Here is a 19,047-nt window from a genome sequence, read left to right as displayed (position 1 = left end):
AGAGATCTCTTCTTAAAATGGCCCTGATATCACCACTGTTACTCACTGCCAGCCTGGGGTGGGATCCTGGCCAGCAGAGAGTGCTTTAGGTCGTTCACCACTGGCCCCTGGCTCACTGCCCAAACTGGTTGCTATGCACGGCCCGCCTGGCGTCTAACAACCAGTGACTTCACTGAGGAGAGAAGCAGAGATCGGCATTCAGAGCGCCCACTGCTTAGCTCCTCCCACCTCCTCCCTGCTTCTTCTCCGACATGCACAATAATCATGTGAGGCACTGACTGCAGTGCACAAGGGGAGAGAGGAGTTTAGGCAGTGGTGTCCCCCTAGGTTCATTGCAAAATAAGCTGCAGTGCAGGAGAGGGGAAGGAGCCAGGAGGTGCACTGTGCTCTCCCTCTTCTCCATATTCACAGTCCTGACACTGCAGCTCTTCTCTTCCAGTGGCTCTGTGTATGTATAGGAGCGCCCTGCAGCTTCCCCCCTCCTGTTCTGTCATTGAAGCAGCAGAAAGGAACCAGCAGCCTCATATTATAGGAACGGCTGCCACAGGACAAGAAAGAGTTAACAGCAGGAGCTGATCCACCTCCTGCTGCTTACTGAGCCAATGGGCACTGCTGTAACACGCCCCTTTCTCAAGCCACCCCCTTTGATTAACCACTTCCCGCCCGCCCTATAGCGGATTGACGTCCGGGAAGTGGTTGTGTTATCCTGACTGGACGTCATATGACGTCCAGCAGGATAACATGCCGCAGCGCGCCCCCGGGGGCGCGCATCGCGGCGATCGGTGGAGCGGTGTGTCAGTCTGACACACCGCTACACTGATCTTGGTAAAAAGCCTCCGGCGGGAGCCACCATTTATGGCACAGGGTTCTGGTCTTCTTCGAAGCGCATGCGCCAGTGATGTCACTGGCTCCATGTAATGTAAATATCTTCTAAACTGTACATGTTTAGGAGATACAGTATTTACTGTACCTATAGGTAAGCCTTATTATAGACTTACCTATATGTAAAAGGCAGTAAAGGAAGTTTACTTCCACTTTAAGTGACGGTGGAGCCCTCCCTCTGAATACCATATACTGTATATGTGGTGTCCTGTAAACCAAATATACAACTTGATATCTTTCCAACAAATAACAATATCAAAATATAAAATTGCAGCATATTAGTGACATTGACACCCCCTCAAAAGATATTTGATAACAATATATAAGTGATGGTAACACCCCCTCAAGAAATAAAATAACTCCACTTACAATAGGGGGTGTCACCATCACTAATATACTACAATGTTATATTTTGAAATTTTGCCTTGTTAGGTGTTTTTTTGTTAAGGTTATCTGAAAGATGGGTTTTTAAATGTTTTGACAGGGGCGCAGTTTCAGTGCTTGCCATAGGCGCCATTTTCACTAGATACGCCTCTGCTTGCCAGAAAGGGTCCCCCCTTTTCTCCATAATCCTGGCTGAGTGGTTGTGGGGGTCTGGGCAGGGGACTTATTGGAAATTAAAAGCCCCCTTTAAACATAATAGGGCCTTAAGATACTGTCCTCCATACAGTATCTCTACTAACTGACACCTCCAATCCCGTGGCTTACTAGCAGCTAAAAATGGGCGAATGGTTCGGCCAGAGCGTGAATATTGGCTGAACATTGGCTGCTCGCCCAATCAACGAACATCCGAATTATCGGAGCATTCGACCGTTTGTACGGCCCACCAAATGACCACAATGCACTGCGCCGCTGCACAGTGCATTGGAAGCCCTAATTGGCTGAAGCAATTAAAGCTTTGCCCAATCAGAGCACAGAGCACTGTCAGAGCCATGATTGGAGAAAGTAATGCTGACTCTATACAATCATGGCTCATTGCGTTAGTCCCGCCCTACACTATAAAAGTATTATTTCAATAGCGACCATTTGTAGTGTGGAATCAGCGTGGAGAGAGATAGAACAGGGCTCTGTTCAGTGCTACTAGAGAGTTAGTGTGCTATAGTGTGCTGTTCTGATTCTATTGTTAGTGTAGAATATCAGTTTAGTGTGACTCTAGTGATAGTTCAGTCAGTGTGAGTGCAGTGCGACCATTCATTTTTACTTTAGTGTCACTTTAGTGTGAATCTAGTGATAGTTCAGTAAGTGTGAGTGCAGTGACCATTCATTTTTACATTAGTGTCAGTTTATTTTGTCAGGGCAGGTTTACTGCAGTATAGTTCAGTGCGTTAGTGCACGTTTAATGCAGTATAGTTCTGTTGGTTACTGCATGTTTAATGTAGTATATTTCAGTGAGTTACATGCCATTTAATGCAGTATATTTCAGTGCGTTAGTGCACGTGTAACGCAGTATATTTCCGTGCATTACATGCCAGTTAACACAGTATATTTTAGCGTGTTAGTGCACCTTTAACGCAGTATATTTCTGTGTGTTAGTGCACATTTAATGCAGTATATTTCTGTGCGTTAGTGCAGTTTAACGCAGTATATTTCTGTGCGTTACTGTTCATTTAGCACAGCATATTGCAGTGAGTCAGTGCAGTTTTTACTGCAGTATATTGTGGTTTATCAGTGGAGTATGTCTGTGTAGTGAGTACTCTAATGCTGCATACACGCGATCAGATTTTCCGACAACAAAACCATGGATTTTTGTTAGAAGCTTGTTGGCTCAAACTTGTCCTGCATACACACGGTCACACAAATGTTGGTCAACAATTCCGACCGTGAGAACGCGATGACGTACATTTCATTCGACGAGCAGATAAAAAAGAAGTTCAATAGCCAGTGCGTCACCCTTTGGGCTCCTTCTGCTAATCTCGTGTTTAGCTCATGTTAGTAGAAGTTTGGTGAGAGACGATTCGCGCTTATCAGCCTCGTGCTTTTCAGTTTGTTTCTGCTTTTCAGTTTGTGCTTGTGGGTTCGTATCTGTTCTTCAGTGTGTGTTTTCAGTTGGTTCCTGTCTAAAAAGTGTTTGGGGACCTGGGTCCTGCCCCAGGGGACATGTATCAATGCAAAAAAAGTTTTAAAAATGGCCGTTTTTTCGGGAGCAGTGATTTTAATAAGGCTTAAAGTGAAACAATAAAAGTGAAATATTCCTTTAAATTTCGTACAAGGGGGTATCTATAGTATGCCTGTAAAGTGGCGCATTTTTCCCGTGTTTAGAATAGTCCCTGCACAAAATGACATTTCTAACGGAACAAAAGTCATTTAAAAGTTCCTCGCGGCTATAATGAATTGTCAGTCCTGGCAATACTGATAAAAGAAGTCATTGAAAAAAATGGCATGGAATCCCTGCAGTCCATTACCAGGCCGTTTGGGTCTGGTATGAATATTAAGGGGAACCCCGAACCAAAATTTTTTAAAAAATTGCGTGGGGGTCCCCCCAAATTCTATACCAGGCCCTTCAGATCTGGTATGGATATTAAGGGGAACCCCGCACCAAAATTAAAGAAAAAATGGCGTGGAGGTCCCTCTCAAAATCCATACCAGACCCTTCAGGTCTGGTATGGATTTTATGGGGAACCCCGTGCCAAAATTTAAAAAAAAATGGCGTGGGGAATCCCCAAAAATCTATACCAGACCCTTATCTGAGCACACAACCTGGCAGGCTGCAGGAAAAGAGGGGGGATGAGAGAGCGCCCCTCCTCCTGAACCATACCAGGCCACATGCCCTCAACATGGGGAGGGTGCTTTGGGGTAGCCCCCGCCTGCAGATCCCCACAACCACTGGGCAAGGGTTGTGGGGATGAGGCCTTTGTCCCCATCAACATGGGGACAAGGTGCTTTGGGGGCTACCCCAAAGCACCCTCCCCATGTTGAGGGCATGTGGCCTGGTATGGTTCAGGAGGGGGGTGCTCTCTCTTCCCCCCCTCTTTTCCTGCAGCCTGCCAGGTTGCATGCTCGGATAAGGGTCTGGTATGGATTTTGAGGGGGACCCCCATGCCTTTTTAAAAAAAAATTTGGGCGCAGGGTTCCCCTTAAAAAACAACAACAGGTGACAATGCGCTACTGTATCTCTCCAGCAAATGTGCTTGGTGATAATGGGGTCAAGGTGGACAATGGTACCAATTGCCAAAAATGTATATAAATATAAAAGAGAAAAGAAGAAAAGAAAAGAAGGAATTGCTGCCTCTACATATTGCTACCACTAAGTGGAGCAAAAAATGGGGTTAGAAAAGGTAGAAGTGGCACTATTCCTCTCTAATTTCAGTATAGTGGAAAAAATTTGCCTTGCAGTTTATAAAACCTTTAATCTATCCCAAATCAAACCAAATAAAAACAAGAAGAAACAAATAAAAAACTATAAAAGACCGATGTTATACCCTCTGCCTTTTAAACCATAAACAAATGAGATGGTTTGGTCTTCCTTAGAAGATGTTAAGGGACCCAAATCCCAAAAAAGCCCTATGGTGTCAAAAATGCCACAGAAGTGTTAGACCCCCTGTATGTCTCAAACAGGGTGAGGGTAATAAATAATCCCAGTAGTGTGGACTTTAAGCAATGCCTAATGCAAGAACCAACAGGGTAAATGAGGTGTGTAACACCCTCTGGTAGGTGTTTAGGATGGTTAATGTGTAAAAAGCTTGAAAGATCTAAATCTGAAATAAAATAAAAAAAAATAAAAAAAATGTGAATGGAGCAGTGAACTAATGTGTTACCACCTCTGGGATAGGAAGTGTTAAATAAATACAACTTATTATGTTCAAGAAAAAATAAAAATAGTAATAAAAATAAAGTAAAAACATATGTGTTTGACCCTCTGTATCAGAGCCCAAACTCCAGAGTGATATGCCTTATTAAATGAATATACAGGTAAAAGCCAGTAAATTAGAATATTTTGAAAAACTTGATTTATTTCAGTAATTGCATTCAAAAGGTGTAACTTGTACATTATATTTATTCATTGCACACAGACTGATGCATTCAAATGTTTATTTCATTTAATTTTGATGATTTGAAGTGGCAACAAATGAAAATCCAAAATTCCGTGTGTCACAAAATTCGAATATTACTTAAGGCTAATACAAAAAAGGGATTTTTTAGAAATGTTGGCCAACTGAAAAGTATGAAAATGAAAAATATGAGCATGTACAATACTCAATACTTGGTTGGAGCTCCTTTTGCCTCAATTACTGCATTAATGCGGCGTGGCATGGAGTCGATGAGTTTCTGGCACTGCTCAGGTGTTATGAGAGCCCAGGTTGCTCTGATAGTGGCCTTCAACTCTTCTGCGTTGTTGGGTCTGGCATTCTGCATCTTCCTTTTCACAATACCCCACAGATTTTCTATGGGGCTAAGGTCAAGGGAGTTGGCTGGCCAATTTAGAACAGAAATACCATGGTCCGTAAACCAGGCAGGGGTAGATTTTGCGCTGTGTGCAGGCGCCAAGTCCTGTTGGAACCTGAAATCTCCATCTCCATAGAGCAGGTCAGCAGCAGGAAGCATGAAGTGCTCTAAAACTTGCTGGTAGACGGCTGCGTTGACCCTGGATCTCAGGAAACAGAGTGGACCGACACCAGCAGATGACATGGCACCCCAAACCATCACTGATGGTGGAAACTTTACACTAGACTTCAGGCAACGTGGATCCTGTGCCTCTCCTGTCTTCCTCCAGACTCTGGGACCTCGATTTCCAAAGGAAATGCAAAATTTGCTTTCGTCAGAAAACATGACTTTGGACCACTCAGCAGCAGTCCAGCTCTTTTTTTCCTTAGCCCAGGTGAGACGGTTTTCGCGCTGTTTCTTGGTCAACAGTGGCTTGACACGAGGTATGCGGCAGTTGAAACCCATGTCTTTCAAGCGTCTCTTGGTGGTGGATCTTGAAGCACTGACTCCAGCAGCTGTCCACTCCTTGTGAATCTCCCCCACATTTTTGAATGGTTTTTTTTTCACAATCTTGACTAGGGCGCGGTGATCCCTATCGCTTGTACACTTTTTCTGACCACAGTTTTTCCTTCCCTTTGCCTCTCTATTAATGTGTTTGGACACAGAGCTCTGAGAACAGCCAGCCTCTTCAGCAATAACCTTTTGTGTCTTTCCCTCCTTGTGCAATGTGTCGATGGTCGCCTTTTGGACAGCTGTCAAATCTGAAGTCTTCCCCATGTTTGTGTAGGCTTCAGAACTGGACTGAGAGACCATTTAAAGCCCTTTGCAGGTGTTTTGAGTTAATCAGCTGATTAGTTTGTGGCACCAGGTGTCTTCAAAATTTAACCCTTACACAATATTCGAATTTTGTGACACACGGAATTTTGGATTTTCATTTGTTGCCACTTCAAATCATCAAAATTAAATGAAATAAACATTTGAATGCATCAGTCTGTGTGCAATGAATAAATATAATGTACAAGTTACACCTTTTGAATGCAATTACTGAAATAAATCAAGTTTTTCAAAATATTCTAATTTACTGGCTTTTACCTGTACTTGGTATTAGGTAATATGTCTGTTGTGGAAAGCAGCGAAGGTGAAAATAAAATAATAATAAAAATAAAATAAAAACATATGTGTTTGACCCTCTGTATCAGAGCCCAAACCTCAGAGTGATATGCGGGTAGACAGTATAACACACTAGCTTACCTTGCCTCATATATATTTTATTTGGATCCAACTAGTTTGGCTCTTGACACTAATTACTTTCACAATCACCTGAGGGTGTAACACACCATCTCCACTTTCGCTGCTTTTCACAACAGACACATTACATAATATTAAGTATATTCATTTAATAATTGAATGCATATCACTCTGAGGTTTGGGCTCTGATACAGAGGGTCAAACACATATGTTTTTATTTTATTTTTATTATTATTTTTATTTTCACATTTGCTGCTTTCCACAACAGACATATTACCTAATACCAAGTATATTAATTTAATAAGGTATATCACTCTGAAGTTTGGGCTCTGATACAAAGGGTCAAACATGTATGTTTTTACTTTATTTTTATTACTATTTTTATTTTTATTTTATCTTTATTTTTATTTTTATTTTTTCTTGAACATAAGTTGTATATATTTAACACTTCCTATCCCAGAGGTGGTAACACATTAGTTCACTTTGCTTCATTCACATTTTTTTGATTTTTTTGTTATTTTATTTTAGATTTAGATCTTTCAAGCTTTTTACACATTAACCATCCTAAACACATACCAGAGGGTGTTACACACCTCATTTACCCTGTTGGTTCTTGCATTAGGCATTGCTTAAAGTCCACACTACTGGGATTATTTATTACCCTTACCCTGTCTGAGACATACAGGGGTCTAACACTTCTGTGGCATTTTTGACACCATAGGGCTTTTTTGGGATTTGGGTCCTATAACATCTTCTAAGGAAGACCAAACCATCTCATTTGTAGTGGGGTTCCCCTTAATATCCATACCAGACCTGAAAGGCCTGGTATGGAATCTGGGGGGACCCACACGCAAATTTTTTAAAAATTTTAGTTTGGGGGTTCCCCTTAATATTCATACCAAACCCAAAGGGCCTGGTAATGGACTGGGGGATCCCATGCCTTTTTTTATGACTTCTTTTATCTGTATTGCCAGGACCGACAATTCATTATAGCTGTGAGTACTTTTTCTTTCATGCATATTTGCCTTCACTAACCCCCCCAGCATGCTATCCTGGGCCCATATACACCCAGCCTAGTCACTTAACAATGTAGTTTGTCAGCTCCATTGTAGTGCTTACCCTAAACACCCCCTAAAATGTGTACAAATGTTATTGCTGTCCTTAAGTTCAGGCAGAGTGCAAGAGGCTTTTTTTGGTGTCCCAAAATCATTTGGAACCCTACCTCCCCCCAACTGCTAACTCAGCTGATACCAATACTCTATCTGCTGACTTTGCCAAACCCATACACTCTATACCTACCTTTTTTGTGGTCATATTTATGGATCAATTCACCAAAGCATGTAGTGCAAGTGCCTGTCTGAATACTTTCAAATTGTACTGTTTAAAGTTTTGTTCTCCTATTATCTTGATAGTTAATTGCAGAATGTTAAAAATGTGCTTCAATTTGGACAGTGTGTATTCATAATTTTGGATTATGACACTTCTTACTTGTCAGGTGGGCTGCCACATTATTTATGTATTCAGCTCTCAATGAAGTATAGAGGGTTACCTGTCCAAAAATCTCCCCCCCGAAATTTTTTTAAATGGGCCATCAGAGGAGGTGAGGAATCTGATAAGTGGACCTTATACTTTTGTCTTTAAATACTCATTTCAATAAATATTATACTTATATTGGCCAAGAATGTTTGTGTCTAATCTGCTTGCAATGTTATGTGCAAAAGTACTATTTTTTTTTCTTGTTTGACTCCACAGTTTCCTTCCAACCCACAGAAATGGCAGACTGTGGCCTCCCAATTCGCCAGCAGTGGGACTTTATAACTGCGGTGATGCGATAGATGGGAAGCACGTCCGCATCATCCCACCCCCCAACTCGGGGTCATACTACTACAACTACAAGGGGTATAGTAGTACTGTGTTGTTCGCAGTGGTGTCGTGGACTTTCATAGTTTCTCTATGTGGACGTGGGGAAGAATGGCAATATGTCGGACGGTGGAGTCATCGCACAGACCAGAATGGCAGCTTGGGCTTGCCACCTCCAGCAGATAACGTGGTGGGCCTTCCATTTGTGTTTGTGGCAGATGAGGCATTTGCACTGGGGACCATAGGATACGGCCGTTCCCCATGAGGACCCTCACCCCGGAGAAGAGGGTTTTTAACTACCGGCTGGCCAGAGTCAGAAGAGTGGTGGAGAATGCCTTTGGGATAATGGCCAGCCGATTCTGGCTATTCCTAATGTCCATATATATGGCCAAGTACAAACTGAACTATATTATTCTGTGCTGCTGTATTCTACATAATTTTCTGTGAAAGAATGCAGCCAAATATGTGGCCTCAGTTGCGACTGAGACCGACTCACCAGCAGAAACCTTGACAGCGCTTGAACCTGGTCGCCCTGGCTTTCCCCCCCAAAGCGCCCGCGAAGTACAGCAAAGCTATGTGGAGTACTTCGCGGGTAGGGGGGCAATTGATATGCCAGAGAATGTTTGAAAGCTCTTTAAAATAATTTTTTTGCTAAAAACTGAACTCATATTTCATTTGATTTACTGCTTGTGTTTCTTAACTGGCTCCTAGGTTCTCCAATGGCCTTTTATTTTTTGCCATTTTCATCAATAGTGCAAACGTAACTTATTTGATACATGAGGTGACAATCTCTTCTTCAGCTAACTCTTATATTGTGCTGTGGGTCTGCTACACACACACAATTTTTTGTTGTTAATGTATGTAATGTATTAATGATAAAAATAATCATCCTTTTCAACGCCATGAATTGATTGCTTGGAGTCCCTAAAATGGCCTGATTGGGGGAAATTTTAGAGCACAGTGGCGGTTATTTTCTAAAGGCAAATCCACTTTCCACTCCAAGTGCACTGCAAGTGCACTTGAAAGTGCACTTGCAGTGCACTTGGAGTGGAAAGTGGATTTGCCTTTAGTAAATAACGCCCAAACGTGCACCCCCATAAACAGGCATATTTTAAAACATAACATCCACATCCCCAACTCAGGAATAGGGATGAGCTTCGAGTTCGAGTCGAACTCATGTTCGGACTGAAAATTTGCACGAATGTTAGAACCCCATTGACGTCTATGGGACTGGAACGTTTGAAATCAAAAGTGCTAATTTTAAAGGCTAATTTGCATGGTATTGTCCTAAAAAGGGTTTGGGGACCCGGGTCCTGCCCCAGGGGACATGTATCAATGCAAAAAAAAGTTTTACGGCCGTTTTTTCAGGAGCAGGATTTTAATGATGCTTAAAATAAAAAAAAAACTGAAATATTCCTTTAAATATCATACCTGGGGGGTGTCTATAGTATGCCTGTAAAGTGGTGCGTGTTTTCAGTGCTTAGAACAGTCCCTGCACAAAATGTAATTTTTAAAGGAAAAAAAGTCATTTAAAACTGCTTGCAGCTTTAATGTAATGCCAGGTCCTGGCAATATGGATGAAAATCAGAGAGACAAATGGCATGGGTACCCCCAAGTCCATTACCAGGCCCTTTGGGTCTTGTATAGATATTAAGGAGAACCCCACACCCAAATTAAAAAAGGAAAGGTGTGGGGCCCCCAGGCCCTATATACTCTGAACAGCAGTATACAGGCAGTGCAAACAAGACAGGGACTGTAGGTTTGTTGTTAAGTAGAATCTGTTTGTAATTTTGAACTGGTACATTTTTTTATGTGTTTAGCTCCAGCCAAAAAATCTATTTTAAGCTTTTTGGAAAACCTAGGGAAGGGTTATCACCCCTATGACATTTGTTTTGCTGTCTGTGCTCCTCTTCAGAATATTTCACCTCACTTTTTGTCCCAATGACAAATGTTTTTTAAAAATGTGGGTTTTTTTGTGTAACAAGGATTGGTGATAAAGCATCAGTGTAAAGGAGAAAAGTTTTTCCCATATTAACTCTTACAGGAGAGAATTTCCCTTCCTAGGGGTAGATTTCATCTCACTTCCTGTTGTCTCCTTCCGTTTGCAAGTAGGAGTCGTTTGTAAGTTGGATGTTTGAAAGTAGGGGCCTGCCCTATATACTTAGCAGAAATTTGGGCCTTGGGCGTTGTTGTGGCCACAACACTGTAAGCCCTCACAGGGCCCTGCTGTGAAATATTAGATCAAGAATTGTAATTACAAAAAAAGTGGGCCTTTGGTGGTGGTGGTGCCACAACACTGTAAGTCCTCACAGTTACTCTTGGTGGGTGCTGGAACGGGCCCTGCTGTGAAATATTATATCAAGAATTGTAATTACATGCACCTGTTGACCAGGGGCAGAAAAATTGGGCCTTTGGTGGTGGTGTTGGTGGTGGTGTTGCCACAACACTGGAACCCCTCACAGATGCTCTAGTTGGAGCGCAGGAACTAGCCCTGCTGCAAAGAATTGTATCAAAAATTGTAATTACACACCCCTGTTAAACAGGGGCTGAAAAATTGGGCCTTAGGCACTGGTGCTGGTGCCACAACACTGCAACACCTCACAGATACTCTAGTTGGAGGGCAGGAACTAGCCCTGCTGCAAAGAATTGCATCAAAAATTGTAATTACACACCCCTGTTAAACAGTGGCTGAAAAATTGGGCCTTAGGCACTGGTGCCACAACACTGCAACCCCTCACAGATACTCTAGTTGGAGCGCAGGAACGAGCCCTGCTGCAAAGTATTGCATCAAAAATTGTAATTACACACCCCTGTTAAACAGGGGCTGAAAAATTGGGCCTTAGGCACTGGTGCCACAACACTGCAACCCCTCACAGATACTCTAGTTGGAGCGCAGGAACGAGCCCTGCTGCAAAGTATTGCATCAAAAATTGTAATTACACGCCCCTGTTAAACAGGGGCTGAAAAATTGGCCCTTAGGCACTGGTGGCGGGACTGGCGGCGCCCAGAACCAAAAATGTTCTTACAAGCTATCATCATAATCATTGAGGAGGAAGAGGATAATTACTCAGTATAACAGGATAGTCACTCAGCATCAGCATAGGCAGTCTTTGAAGGATCTGACACTTCAAAAAAATTTATTCGGTTACATCAGCATCAGGTGCTTGGTAGCTGGTGGTGATCCAAGACTGATTAATTTTTATGATGGTCAGTCGATCGACCGAGTCAGTGGACAGACGCACCCTGTGATCAGTTACAAAGCCTCCAGCAGCACTGAATGTGCGTTCCGAAAGACCCCTGGATGCAGGACAGGCCAGAGCTCAATTGTGCAAGCTCTGGCCAGTGATCTATCCTTAAGACCCAGTAACCCAGAGGATTTTCGGTGGGAAAGGTGTCCAAGTCAGATCTTGCCCCTAGGTATTCCTGCACCATGTAAAACAGACGCTGGCGATGGTTTCTGGAACCAATCATACCTTGGGGCTGCGGACTTAAAAATTGTCAGAACGCATCAGTCAGACGACCACCTTCACCACTGCTCCTTCTTTGACTGACCGAAGCCTCAGCAACACGTTGTCCAGAAACAGGAGTTTGTAACCTCCCAGTCTCTGGGAACGCATTGCACAGACATTTCTGCAAGGCCTCCCGAAGATGTTTCATCCTCTGCTCCCTCTGCGACGGCAAGATAAGATCCGCAACCTTAATACCTGTTGTTCCTTCTTCTTAATACCACAAATACGAGGATCCTTCCGCAGGCTTTGCAGGATCAGGGAGGCCATGCAGCGTAGGTTTTCTGAGGCATTCGGTCCGGAGTCCTCTGGATCACTAAGGACGACATGATCTGCAGCCACCTCCTCCCAGCCACGTACAAGTCCATGGGTTTCTTGGGACTGTAAATGATCCCTTAAAGACTGCTGCTGATGCTGAGCGCCAGGCTCCACCTCCATACTGACACAATCCTCTTCCTCCTCCTCGTCCTCTTCTTGTGTGATCGGCGGGCACGCAGGAACACTGTCTGGATAAAGGGGGCCTTGAGAGCTAAGGAAGGCCTCCTCTTCTTGCCTCTGTTCTGCCTCAAGTGCCCTGTCCATTATTCCACGCAGCGTGTACTCCAACAGGTGGACAAGGGGGACAGTGTCACTGATGCATGCACTGTCACTGCTCACCATCCTCGTGGCCTCCTCAAATGGTGACAGGACAGTGCATGCATCCCTGATCATGGCCCACTGGCGTGGGGAAAAAAACCAAGCTCCCCTGACCCTGTCCTGGTGCCTTAGTCGCACAGGTACTCATTGATGGCCCTCTGCTGCATGTGCAGCCGCTGCAGCATGGCCAAGGTTGAGTTCCACCTGGTGGGCATGTCACAGATTAGGCGGTTCTTGGGCAGGTTAAATTCCTTTTGGAGGTCTGCCAGCCGAGCACTGGCATTATATGACCGGCAGAAATGCACACAGACCTTCCTGGCCTGCCTCAGGACATCCTGTAAGCCCAGGTACCTGCCCAAGAACCGCTGCACCACCAAGTTAAGGACGTGAGCCAAACAGGGCACATGGGTCAGTTGTCCCTGTCAGGGGCGGAGAGGAGGTTGGTGCCTGACAGAACCTCTGCCCCAGAGTGGCTCCTGTCCCCCAAGCACACCAGCTCAAGCACCGCATGGCATCTTTTGGCCTGCGTACTTGCGTAGTGAAGAACACCTACAGAGCACTGCTGGTTCCGAGGACAAATCACAGGAAGAGGCCATGGAGGAAGAAGAAGAGGAGGGGGTGGAGGAGAGAGGTGTGTCAGAATCATTAGTAGTGGCATTTTGGAGGCGTGGTGGTGGAACAACCTCCAACACTATTGCACCTTGTCCTGCATCCTTCCCAGCTGCCAGCAGAGTTACCCAATGCGCGGTGAAACTTAGGTAACGTCCCTGTCCATGCCTGCTGGACCATGAGTCAGCGTTAATATGCACCTTACCACTGACCGCCCTGTCCAGCGAGGCATGGACATTGCCTTCCACATGCCAGTAGAGAGCCGGAATCGCCTTCCCTGAGAAAAAGTGGCGTTTGGGTACCTGCCACTGAGGAACCGCACATTCCACAAACTCACGGAAGGGGGCAGAGTCTACCAACTGAAAAGGTAGCAGTTGAAGTGCTAGAAATTTTGCCAAGCTAGAATTCAACCGCTGGGCATGTGGATGGCTGGGAGAGAACTTCTTTCGGCGGTGCAGCGGCTGGGTCAGGGAAATTTGCCTGGTACAATCTGACGTTGGTGTACCGAAAGCAGATTGCCCACAAGTATTTGGCTGTGACACACCTAATTCTACACCTTCATTCCTCTCAGTGCAGGTCTCAGAGAGGACTGAAGGTATAGTGGGGTTGGAGATATCAGCTGATGATTAGCAAGGAGAGGTCCTCTTTGTTCTTTGGTGTGGGTCTTTTAGATACGCTTGCCAACGAACTGCATGGCAGGTCAACATATGTCTGGTCAAGCATATGGTTCCCAAGCGGGAGATATTTTGGCCACGCGAGATACGCTTGAGACATATGTTGCATATAGCAGCGGTGCGATCTGATGCACTCGTCTTAAAAAAGGCCCACACCGAAAAACTTTTGGAATAACGTGCAGAGACAGCAGCGCCCTGCACATGCTGAGCTTTGTGGTGTGATGTAGTCAGTGTGCTGCCCTTAGGCTGGCCCCTGGAGGGCATCCTGCCTCGTTGGTGATGTGCCTCCTCCTCCTCCTCTCTCCTATCAGGCACCCACGTTGAGTCAGTGACCTCATCATCCCCTCCCTCCTCATCACTGGAGCAAACCTGGAAGTATGCTGCAGCAGGGGGAGCATGACTGCCAGATTGCTGTCCTTCTTGGGCACAACCGCTGTCCGTGCTCACGTTACTGCCTTCATCTAGCTCAGTATTATCATCAGAGCCTTCTAAACGCTGGGCATCCTCTTGGAGCATGTACCCAACACTGTGGTCAAACAGTTCGAGAGACTCCTCAGGAGGACATGGTGGGGCTAGGGAAGGAATCACTGATGCCATTGGGCCGAGGGAAGAGGCCGCATTGGTAGCTGCTTTGCCAGACAAAGTACCCTGAGCATGGGTGAGAGAGGATGAGGAGGCTGAGGAGGATGAGGACGGCTTGGTCATCCACTCGACCAAGTCTTCCGCATGTTGCGGCTCAACGCGGCCAGCTGCCGAAAAAAAGGCCAAGCATGTCCCACGGCCACGTGCTGATGAGGATGCACCGTCTCCACGACCAGCACTGTTGCCTCTAGACACAGCCTGCTTGCCCTCTTTTATTGGCTTGTGACTGTCTGCCTCTCCTTGTTGGCCTTCCAGACATACTATGGCCTGCAGTGAGATGTAGCTGCACTAAGCTGGGATATATATATATATATATATATATATATATATATATATATATATATATATATATATATATAATGATACTGCAGCTAGCAAAATCAACTGCCTGCCTGTAGTATGAGAACACCACCAATCTTCTACAGGTAGCTTTAGATGAACACTATGCAGAGGTTGCACTACACTAACTTGTAGCTTTAGCTGAACACTGTGCAGAGGACGCACTACACCAGCGTTAAAATAATGTAGCTGCCTGCGGTAGTGATAGGATCAGGAAAACACTGCCAACCTTCTACAGGTAGGTTTAGCTGAACACTGTGCAGAGGACGCACTACACCAACGTTAAAATAATGTAGCTGCCTGCGGTAGTGATAGGGTCAGGAAAACACCACCAACCTTCTACAGGTAGCTTTAGCTGAACACTGTGCAGAGGTCGCACTACACTAACTTGTAGCTTTAGCTGAACACTGTTCAGAGGACGCATTACACTGACTTGTAGCTTTAGCTGAACACTGTGCAGAGGTTGCACTACACTAACTTGTAGCTTTAGCTGAACACTATGAGGAGGATGCACTACACTAACTTGTAGCTTTAGCTGAACACTGTGAGGAGGACACACTACACTAATTTGTAGCTTTAACTGAACACTGTGAGGAGGACGCACTACACTAACTTGTAGCTTTAGCTGAACACTGTGAGGAGGACACACTACACTTACTGGTAGCTTTAGCTGAACACTGTGAGGAGGACGCACTACACTAACTTGTAGCTTTAGCTGAACACTGTGCACTACACTAACTTGTAGCTTTAGCTGAACACTGTGCACTACACTAACTTGTAGCTTTAGCTGAACACTGTTCAGAGGACGCACTACACTAACTTGTAGCTTTAGCTGAACACTGTGCAGAGGTCACACTACACTAACTTGTAGCTTTAGCTGAACACTGTGAGGAGGACGCACTACACTAACTTGTAGCTTTAGCTGAACACTGTGCACTACACTAACTTGTAGCTTTAGCTAAACACTGTTCAGAGGATGCCCTACACTAACTTGTAGCTTTAGCTGAACACTGTGCAGAGGTCGCACTACACTAATTTGTAGCTTTAACTGAACACTGTTCAGAGGACGCACTACACTAACTTGTAGCTTTAGCTATACACTGTGCAGAGGTCACACTAATCTAACTTGTAGCATTAGCTGAACACTGTGAGGAGGATGCACTACACTAAGTGTAAATAGTCTAGCTGCCTGACTGTGGTACTAATAGGATCAGAAGAACACCAGCAATTTTCTTCAGGTAGCTGTAAATACTCTAACAACACAAACCTGCCTATCAGTAGGAAGATAATAACAGGAACGGATCTAGCTAAACTGAATACAGTCTGTAAGTGCAGCTAACTCACTGACTGCCCTGCCTGATCTATCTAACGTAAATCAAATGACACTGTCTCTCTGTCTCTCAACGCCGGAACACACACTACACAGGGCCACCGTGCAGGCGGCCTTATGTAGTGTGGGGCGTGTACTAAACCCTCTGAGCTATAATTGGCCAAAGCCACCCTGGCTTTGGCCAATTACAGCTCTCTCTACAGATGGCGCTGTGATTGGCCAAGCATGCGGGTCATAGTGCATGCTTGGCCAATCATCAGCCAGCAATGCACTGCGATGCCGCAGTGAATTATGGGGCCGTGACGCGCCACACGAATTTGGCGCGAACGGCCCATATTGTTCGCAATTCAACTAACGGGCGAACAGGCGATGTTCGAGTCGAACATGGGTTTGACTCGAACACGAGGCTCATCCCCATTTGTGGCAAATTCAAAATCCGCAGAACACCCTTTAAAAGTCTATGGTAGAAATCAAAAGTGCTAATTTTAAAGGCTTATATGCATGGTATTGTCATAAAAATTTTTTGGGGACCTGGGTTCTACCCCAGGGGACAAGGATCGATGTAAAAAAAAGTTTTAAAAACGGTAGTTTTTTCGGGAGTAGTGATTTTAATAATGCTTAAAGTGAAACAATAAAAGTGTAATATTCCTTTAAATTTCGTACCTGGGGGTGTCTATAGTATGCCTGTAAAGAGGCGCATGTTTCCCGTGTTTACAACAGTCTGACAGCAAAATGACATTTCAAAGGAAAAAAAGTCATTTAAAACTACTCGCGGGTATTAATGAATTGCCGGTCCGACAATACACATAAAAGTTAATTGATAAAAACGGCATGGGAATTCCTCACAGGGGAACCCCAAACCATAATTAAAAAAAAAAAATGACGTGGGGGTCCTCCTAAATTCCATTCCAGGCCCTTCAGGCCTGATATGGATATTAAGGGGAACCCCGGCCAAAATTTAAAAAAAAATGGTGTGGGGTCCCCCTCAAAATCTATACAAGACCCTTATCCATTTAATAACGCTTAAAGTGAAACAATAAAGGTGTAATATCCCTTTAAATTTCGTACCTGGGGGGTGTCTATAGTATGCCTGTAAATGGGCTCATGTTTCCCATGTTTAGAACAGTCTGACAGCAAAATGACATTTCAAAGGAAAAAAGTAATTTAAAACTAAGTAATTTAAACCCTTGGTTCGAGGGGTGCGGGGTCACCGGGTGGCCCCGCCCCCCATTATTTAAGAAGGATGTGGAGCGGCCCGAGGAGAAGAAGGGAAGAAGACGCCATGGAGGAAGATTCCGGACGAGAACACCGGAGGAAGAACCAGAAGAACCAAAAGAAGAAGAAGATGGAGGAAGAAACCGAAGGAAGATAGAAGATAGAAGAAAGAAGAAGCATTTAAATAAAGGAATTGTCAAAAACTCTCTTGTCATTTTTAACATTTTTGACAGTTTTTTTGTGAAATGGTAGGGGTACTTTTGTAACCCCTTACCATTTCACACAGGGGGAGGGACAGGATCTGTGGGTCCCCTTGTTAAAGGGGGCTTCCAGATTCCGATAAGCCCCCCACCCGCAGACCCCCACAACCACCGGGCAAGGGTTGTGGGGATGAGGCCTTTGTCCCCATCAACATGGGGACAAGGTGTTTTGGGGGGCTACCCCAAAGCACCCTCCCAATGTTGAGGGCACGTAGCCTGGTACGGTTCAGGAGGGGGGCGCTCTTTCGTCCCCCCTCTTTTCCTGCAGCCTGCCAGGTTGCATGCTCGGATAAGGGTCTGGTATGGATTTTTGGGGGGACCCCACACCATTTTTTTTTAAATTTTGGTGTGGGGTTCCCCTTAAAATCCATACCTGACCTGAAGGGTCTGGCATAGAGTTTGAGGGGGACCCCACGCCATTTTTTTTTATTTTGGCCGGGTTTCCCCTTAATATTCATCCCAGGCCTGAAAGACCTGGTATAGAATTTAGGGGGACCCCCACGTCATTTTTTTAAAATTTTGGTTCAGGGTTCCCCTGTGGGGAATTCCCATGCCGTTTTTATCAATTAACATTTATGTGTATTGTCGGATCGGCAATTCATTAATAGCCGCGAGTAGTTTTAAATCACTTTTTCCTTTGAAATGTCATTTTGCTGTCAGAATGTTCTAAACACGGGAAACATGAGCCCCTTTACAGGCATACTATAGACACCCCCCAGGTACGAAATTTAAAGGGATATTACACTTTTATTGTTTCACTTTAAGCATTATTAAAATCACTGCTCCTGAAAAAACGGCCATTTTTAAAACTTTTTTTTGCATTGACCCATGTCCCCTGGGGCAGGACCCAGGTCCCCAAACACTTTTTATGACAATAACTTGCATATAAGCCTTTAAAATTAGCACTTTTGGTTAATCATGTTCGTGTCCCATAGACTTTAATGGTGTTCGCGTGTTTGAACAAATTTTTTGCCTGTTCGCAAGTTCTGGTGCGAACCGAACAGGGGGGTATTCGGCTCATCCCTACTCAGGAACTTACAAATTTCAACTATGATAAAGTGAAGGCTATATGAGACATTAGTATGTCTAAACTGTGTTGATTTTGCCTTCATCCGATGGGGTGATCTCATCCCTGTAAAAGCCAAATTTTGAAGATGCACACAATTGGGACTCAAAATGTGGATTTCCATCATGATCCCATGCCTAAAATGTGTGTATTTTCCCTACATCTATTTTGATAAAGCCACAAAACACACAGTGTGTCAACATGTGCTATCTGCCATCATGGAATATCAATGTACGCATTTTGTGGGTGCAACCCCTTCCTCGCAACTAAAATAGGTGAGAGGAAGGGGTTGAACCCCTGAAACATGTCCATTGATCCCCCATGATGTGTGCTAGCACATGTTGACACACTGGGCCTT

The sequence above is a fragment of the Aquarana catesbeiana genome, linkage group LG06, assembly GCF_042186555.1.
Source record: "Aquarana catesbeiana isolate 2022-GZ linkage group LG06, ASM4218655v1, whole genome shotgun sequence".
NCBI lineage: Eukaryota > Metazoa > Chordata > Amphibia > Anura > Ranidae > Aquarana > Aquarana catesbeiana.
This window is presented reverse-complemented; position numbering follows the sequence as displayed.